Here is an 8,528-nt window from a genome sequence, read left to right on the forward strand (position 1 = left end):
TACCCCCAGGGGGACTTTTTTTTCATTACTCTTTATCTACAGTGACCAGACTCCCACTTTAGCTGGGACGCGTCCCGGATTCGGGGTCCCCTGTCCCAGGCTGCACTATGTCCCGGGAAACGCCCCGCTTTTAGCCGCGGGACGTCCCAGCCTCCCCCCACCGTCCGATTGCATTAACTGGCTGCGGCGTCTAATAGACGCCGCGCCAGTTCATAGCCCGCAGCCCCGCTCCAGCCTGCATCGTCTTACGGCAGGCAGAGCAGGGCTACGGGAAGATGGTGTCCAAAGCCCTGTACTGGTTTTTACAATAGCAATTTGCATATACTCCAGAATGTTATGAAGAGTTTTCAGATGAACTGCACAGTCCTTCTTTGTCATGAAAATGAAATGCCTCTTTTCCGTGGACTGTTGAGCTGTGTGCTCAGCAAGCAGTTACCAGGCAGCAGTGAGCAGATACCAAGCAGCAACAAGCAGTTACCAGGCAGCAGTGGGCAGTTGTGAGAGTTTGAGAGGCATTTCACTACCTATGAACAGTCCATGGAAAACAGGCCTAACTGAATCCCCCCAAAAAAACTTTCCACTGCATTTCATTGCTGTCATTAAGGCCTCTTTTCCACAAACTGTTGAGCTGGGTGCTCAGCGAGCAGTTGCCAGGCAGCAGCAAGCAGTTACCAGGCAGCAGTAAGCAGTTGTGAGAGTTTGAGAGGCATTTTACTGCCTGTAAACAGTTCGTGGAAAAGAGGCCTAAAGGACCTGCTGAGATCATTTCAGTAATCGTCTTGTTAACTCAGGTGAGAATGTTGATGAGCACAAGGCTGGAGATCATTGTCAGGCTGTTTGGGTAAGGCCACATACAGACATCAGACCATAGTCTTTGGAAAATGAAAGATCACAGACCAATCTTACCACCCTTCCTGTAGTATAAGAGCCATACTCTACACAGTCTTTTCTATGGAGCTGAACTCCCCCATCAGGAAAAAATCTTTGCAAGATGCTGCACACACAGATGCTGTACAGACACAAAAGATCAGTATCTGCAAAAGATCTGTTCCTGCCAAAAATCCATTCCTGCAAATTGCAATGATAGTCTATGAGATCTGCAGATCATCATACACACATGATTTAACTGACATCCATCTGCAGATCAGATCCACCAGGATGGATTTTCAGATCTGCAGATGAATGTCAGTTAAATCATGTGTGTATGATGATCTGCAGATCTCATAGACTATCATTGCAATTTGCAGGAATGGATTTTTGGCAGGAACAGATCTTTTGCAGATACTGATCTTTTGTGTCTGTACAGCATCTGTGTGTGCAGCATCTTGCAAAGATTTTTTCCTGATGGGGGAGTTCAGCTCCATAGAAAAGACTGTGTAGAGTATGGCTCTTATACTACAGGAAGGGTGGTAAGATTGGTCTGTGATCTTTCATTTTCCAAAAACTATGATCTGATGTCTGTATGTGGCCTTAGAATGGCAGACTTAACATGTTAAAAAGAGGGTGATGCTTGAAATCAATGACCTCTCATTGTTAACCATTGTGACCAGCAAATAAACGCATACAGCCATCATTGCGTTGCATAAAAATGGCTTCACAGGCAAGGATATTGTGGCTACTAAGATTGCACCTTAATCAACAATTTATAGGATCATCAAGAACTTCATGGAAAGAGATTAAATTCTTGTTTAAAAGGCTTCAGGGCATGCAAGAAAGTCCAGCAAGCACCAGGATCGGCGGTACTTATCCGTTAGCCGGGCGCATCCGGCAGGTGGTGCTAATTACTATTCCCCCTCCAGGCCGACATGGATAGTAGGGAAAGATGTAACTCTGGTGGAGTTTTGTCGCCACCTGCCGGATGCGCCCGGCTAACGGATAAGTACCGGATCGGCTCCTAAAGAGGATTCAGCTGCGGGATCGGAGTGCAACCAGTGCAGAGGTTGCTCAGGAACAGCAGGCAGGTGTGAGCGCATCTGCACGCACAGTGAGGTGAAGACTTTTGGAGGTACTTATCCGTTAGCCGGGCGCATCCGGCAGGTGGCGCTAATTACTATTCCCCCTCCAGGCCGACATGGATAGTAGGGAAAGATGTAACTCTGGTGGAGTTTTGTCGCCACCTAGAGGATGCGCCTGGCTAACGGATAAGTACCCTTTTGGAAGATGGCCTGGTGTCAAGAAGGGCAGCAAAGAAGCCACTTCTCTCCCAAAAAAACATCAGGGACAGATTGATCTTCTGCAGAAAGTATGGTGAATGGACTGCTAAAGACTGGGGCAAAGTCATATTCTCCGATGAAGCCCCTTTCCGATTGTTTGGGGCATCAGTAGAAGAAAAGGTGAGCGCTACCATCAGTCCTGTGTCATGCCAACAGTGAAGCATCCTGAGACCATTCATGTGTGGGGTTGCTTCTCATCCAAGGGAGTAGGCTCACTCACAATTTTGCCAAAAAACACAGCCATGAATAAAGAAGGGTACCAAAACACCCTCCAACAGCAACTTTTTCCAACAATCCAACAACAGTTTGGTGAAGAACAATGCATTTTCCAGCACGATGGAGCACCATGTCATAAGGCAAAAGTGATAACTAAGTGACTCGGGGACCAAAACGTTTACATTTTGGGTCCATGGCCTGGAAACTCCCCAGATCTTAATCCCATTGAGAACTTGTGGTCATTCCTCAAGAGGCGGGTGGACAAACAAAAACCAAATAATTCTGAGAAACTCAAATAAGTGATTATGAAAGAATGGGTTGCTATCAGTCAGGATTTGGCCCAGAAGTTGATTCAGAGCATGCCCAGTCGATTGCAGAAGTCCTGAAAAAGAAGGGCCAACACTGTCTGCAAATACTGACTTTGCATAAATCTCTTGTAATTGTCAATAAAAGCCTTTGAAATGTATGAAGTGCTTATAATTGTATTTCAGTACATCACATAAACAACTGAAACAAAGATCTAAAAGCAGTTTAGCAGAAAACTTTGTGAAAACTAATATTTTTGACAGTCTTTTGGCCAGGACTGTATATTATATGCTTTAAATAATCTTTTAGAGCAAAGAAGAGATGCTGGGTTTCATTCCACTTTAAAGTGGACCCAAATTAAAAATACAAGATTTCAGAAATATAATCTATTTTCTAAATTATAATAATAAATAGCAGCCTTTTTTCAGCTGCATGACAAATATAAAATAGTTTACATTTATTGGAGGAACCCCTCCCTTCCTTTCATATTGCCGGGACAGAATCCGGCAGACTGGTGGAGAAGGAAGTGTCCAGCAATGGAGGAATTGCTAATGGCTGCCCCCAGTATAACCCTAGTTATGAAAAGAGAATGGTGAAAAGCATGCACTGAAATGCTCATAGGTTTGAAGGAGTGTTTATGTATCTTTGTGTTAGAGTGGCGCAACTAAATATTTTCAATTTAAAACAATGTTTGGGTTGAGTCCGCTTTAATGCAGGTCTGACTTTTGTGCTATGATGAACACCCCCCCCTCCCCCCCCCCCCCCAAAAAAAAAATAAAAATAAAAAAGCATCTAAGGCCTCTTTTCCACTGGCAGTTGAACTGTGTGCTCAGCAAGCAGTTACCAGGCAGCAGTGAGCAGCTGTGAGGGCTGGTGCACACCAAAACCCGCTAGCAGATCCGCAAAATGCTAGCAGATTTTTAAACGCTTTTTTTTATTTTTATGAGGCGTTTTGCGGATTGCTGCTGCGGTTTTCAGTATAGTAGATTTCATATATTGTTACAGTAAAGCTGTTACTGAACAGCTTCTGTAACAAAAACGCCTGCAAAACCGCTCTGAACAGGCGTTTTTCAGAGCGGTTTGCGTTTTTCCTATACTTAACATTGAGGCAGAAACGCATCCGAAATCCAAAAAATGCCTCACCCAGGCATTTTTCGTTTCTGCAAAACGCCTGCCGCTCTGGTGTGCACCACCCTATTGAGATACATTGACCAAGCAGATCCGCAGCCGCAAGCGGATCTGAAAACGCCCAAAAAGCCGCTCGGTGTGCACCAGCCCTGAGAGTTTGAGAGGCTTTTTACTACCTATCAACTGCTCGTAGAAAAGAGGCCTAAATTGAAATATATAGCTCTGAATTTACAATCTGTGAGATTTGTATAATCCAGCAGCTTGATGTATGCTTGGAGTACAAATCAGTTGCATTGCAGAAACATTTTTGCATGTCAGCTCACTGCCCATATAGTTCTTTGGGCCTGTTCACAGTACAGCACTGTAACTGATCTCGTTATTCTAACTCGCTGCATGCAAGCTTTGTATTGAAGTGTATGTCCAGTCTCCATTGCAGTTCACAGTCATTATACCATGTGCATTATGCATCTGACCACTGTGAACCTAGCCTCAGGCTTACACCCTTGTAGCAATTATATATTCTTCCCACAATCCTGATGAAATGCACCATGGCCACTACCTGCATGTAGAGGGGAAATCTGCAACTACTTACCTTTTGTTTAAAGAGAATCTGTATTGTTAAAATCGCACAAAATTAAACATACCAGTGCGTTAGGGGACATCTCCTATTACCCTCTGTCACAATTTCGCAGCTCCCCGCCGCATTAAAAGTGGTTAAAAACAGTTTTAAAAAGTTTGTTTATAAACAAACAAAATGGCCACCAAAACAGGAAGTAGGTTGATGTACAGTATGTCCACACATAGAAAATACATCCATACACAAGCAGGCTGTATACAGCCTTCCTTTTGAATCTCAAGAGATCATTTGTGTGTTTCTTTCCCCCTGCATCTCTCATGCACTGAAGTTTCAGGCTGCTCTTTTCTTCCTGCAAACAGCTTTGCCCTTGTCTGTAATTCTTCAGTATGTGAAAGCCCAGCCAGCTCAGAGGACGATTTATCCAGCTTGTAAAAGATAAGAGAGAAGCTGCTCTAATCTAAATAACACACAGGCAGTGTGCATAGAGGGGCCTGGAGGGGGGAGTGCATAGCAGAACCACAACACTGAAGAACTTGGCAGCCTTCCAGACACAGGCCGACAAGTCTGACAGGGGAAAGATACATTGATTTATTACAGAGACTGTGATAGTACAAAGTGCTGCAGTAAGCCAGAACACATTTGAATAGCTTTTGGAACTTGTAGGATGATAAAAAACAGGATGCAATTTTTGTTACGGAGTCTCTTTAAGGGCCGTTTCCACTTGTGCGGTGCTAATTAGTTGCGGAAACGAATTCGCATGCGGATTCGAATTTTACCGCAAATCCACGTACGTTTTTGCGGTTTGTTGTAAGTATGCAAATTTAACCATGTCAGTGCCTGTGTGCTTTTACATTGATTTTAGGCGGAAAATTTCCTATTAATTACATTGTATGCGATTCGAACACCACCTTGCGTGGAACCGGGCCCTTAAAGCAAACCTGAAACAAGGAAACTCCCTTCAGCTTAAATACTTGCCTAAGAAGAGGGAAGGCTCTGGATGCCATACACCCCTCCTGGTCCTCTCTCCGTGCTCTTGGTTCAACCACTATCCCCCATTCAAAATGTATGTATTCCTCGACAAGAGTTGGAAGTACTCAGGTCCTTAGTACTTCTGAGGATGGGCACAGCTCTACTGCACGTGCGCAATCATGGACTCACACGTGCGCAGTGGGGATCTGCTCATTTTGATTAGTACTCAGGGACACAAGTACTTCCAAACCCTGCACGAGGAGTCCCGAAGGGTCATTTGACTGAGCTGGTTGAGTTACTTCACTGGTGGACAGCGGTGGACCAAGGGCATGGAGAGAGGAGGACAGGGAAGGCTCTATAGAATCCAGAGCTTTGCCTCTTCTTAGGTAAGGATCTAACTTTTTTTGTAAATCGTTTCAGGTTTAGGGCCCTTTTACACTTAATCAGTGGCAGGGCTGGTGCACACCAGAGCAGTTCTGGTATTACCAGACCACTGGTATTGCTTTTATTATTATTATTTATTTATAAAGCGCCAACATATTCCGTGGCGCTGTACAATGTAAGAAAACAAACAAGGGATACATAATGATACAGACAATGATATACATCAAATATGAACACTGATACAAAATACAGCACTGCTGATTACAATTTGATTTAACATGATGACTAAAATGTATAAATGTCTAACAGTGTGCAAGCAATTAAATAAATAACAGTCCATGACACAAAAGGGTGAGAGCCCTGCCCTTGCGAGCTTACAATCTAAAGGAATGGGGTGGAAACAAGAGGTGGTGATGTATACAGTATATGTACAGGCAGTGCGCAATTAGGTTATTTAGTGGGTGCATGGCCTAAGCTAGAGAATATGCTTGTCGGAAAAGGTGGATTTTGAGGGAGCGTTTAAAGATTTCAAAGGTGGGAGAGTGGCGGATGTGTTGTGGAAGGGCATTCCAGAGGAGGGGTGAGGCACGTGAGAAATCTTGTACACGTGAATGTGAGGAGGTAATTGTAGTAAGAGGATAGAAGAAGCTCGTGTGCAGATCTGAGATTGCGGTTGGGTTGGTATCTGGAGACTAGTGAGGAGATGTACAGGGGAAAGAGATTGCGGCGAGCTTTGTAGGTTAGGGTTAAGAGTTTGAACTGAATCCTCTCATTAATTGGTAGCCAGTGAAGAGCTTGACAGAGAGGGTCAGCAGAGGAAGAGCGAGAGGAGAGATGAATGAGTCGAGCAGCAGAGTTCAGTACAGAACTGAGCGGTGTTAGTTGGTTAGTTGGAAGTCCACCAAGCAATATATTGCAATAGTCCAATCGAGATATAATAAGAGCATGTACTAACATTTTGGTTGTGTCATGGGAGAGAAAAGGTCGGATACGTGCTATGTTTTTCAGTTGGAAATGGCAGGAGCTGGTTAGGGAGTTAATGTGAGGAGTAAATGAGAGAGAAGAATCAAATATTACCCCCAAGCACCGTGCTTTGGGAACTGATGTTATAGACGTGTTGTTAACATTTATTGTAATATCAGGCAAAGGGGTGGACAGGGATGGTGGAAAGACTATTAGTTCAGTTTTATTCATATTAAGTATTAAGAAGCGAGAGGACATGAAAGAAGAAATAGCAGCCAGGCAGTCGGGAACCCGTGTGAGTTGTGTATCGTCTGCATATAGGTGGTATTGGAAACCAAATGAGCCGATTAAGTTACCAAGACCGTGCATGTAGATGGAGAAGAGGAGGGGACCGAGGACAGAGCCTTGAGGTACCCCTACAGACAGAGGATGTGAAGAGGAGGCCTGATCTGAATAAGAAACAGTGAAAGACCTTCCAGAGAGGTAGGAAGATATCCAGGAGAGAGAGAGGTCCTTTATTCCTATACAGGATCTTCTCAAAAAATTAGCATATTGTGATAAAGTTCATTATTTTCTGTAATGTACTGATAAACATTAGACTTTCATATATTTTAGATTCAAATACACACAACTGAAGTAGTTCAAGCCTTTTATTGTTTTAATATTGATAATTTTGGCATACAGCTCATGAAAACCCAAATTTCCTATCTCAAAAAATTAGCATATTTCATCCGACCAATAAAAGAAAAGTGTTTTTAAAACAAAAAAAGTCAACCTTCAAATAATTACGTTCAATTATGCACTCAATACTTGGTTGGGAATCCTTTTGCAGAAATGACTGCTTCAATGCGGCGTGGCATGGAGGCAATCAGCCTGTGGCACTGCTCAGGTGTTATGGAGGCCCAGGATGCTTCGATAGCGGCCTTAAGCGCATCCAGAGTGTTGGGTCTTGCGTCTCTCAACTCTCTCTTCATAATTTTCCACAGATTCTCTATGGGGTTCAGGTCAGGAGAGTTGGCAGGCCAATTGAGCACAGTAATACCATGGTCAGTAAACCATTTACCAGTGGTTTTGGCACTGTGAGCAGGTGCCAGGTCGTGCTGAAAAATGAAATCCTCATCTCCATGAAGCATGAAGTGCTTCAAAATCTCCTGATAGCTAGCTGCATTGACCCTGCCCTTGATAAAACACAGTGGACCAACACCAGCAGCTGACATGGCACCCCAGACCATCGCTGACTGTGGGTACTTGACACTGGACTTCAGGCATTTTGGCATTTCCCTCTCCCCAGTCTTCCTCCAGACTCTGGCACCTTGATTTCCGAATGTCATGTAAAAGTTGCTTTCATCAGAAAAAAGTACTTTGGACCACTGAGCAACAGTCCAGTGCTGCTTCTCTGTAGCCCAGGTCAGGCGCTTCTGCCACTGTTTCTGGTTCAAAAGTGGGTTCATGCTTCCAACTGCTGAAAAGCTTTATGGAGATGAAGATTTCATTTTTCAGCACGACCTGGCACCTGCTCACAGTGCCAAAACCACTGGCAAATGGTTTACTATCCATGGTATTATTGTGCTCAATTGGCCTGCCAACTCTCCTGACCTGAACCCCATAGAGAATCTGTGGGATATTGGGAAGAGGAAGTTGAGTGACGCAAGACCCAACACTCTGGATGAGCTTAAGGCCGCTATCGAAGCATCCTGGGCCTCCATAACACCTGAGCAGTGCCACAGGCTGATTGCCTCCATGCCACGCCGCATTGAAGCAGTTATTTCTGC

The sequence above is a fragment of the Hyperolius riggenbachi genome, chromosome 6 (genome assembly GCF_040937935.1).
Source record: "Hyperolius riggenbachi isolate aHypRig1 chromosome 6, aHypRig1.pri, whole genome shotgun sequence".
In the NCBI taxonomy this organism is placed as follows: domain Eukaryota; kingdom Metazoa; phylum Chordata; class Amphibia; order Anura; family Hyperoliidae; genus Hyperolius; species Hyperolius riggenbachi.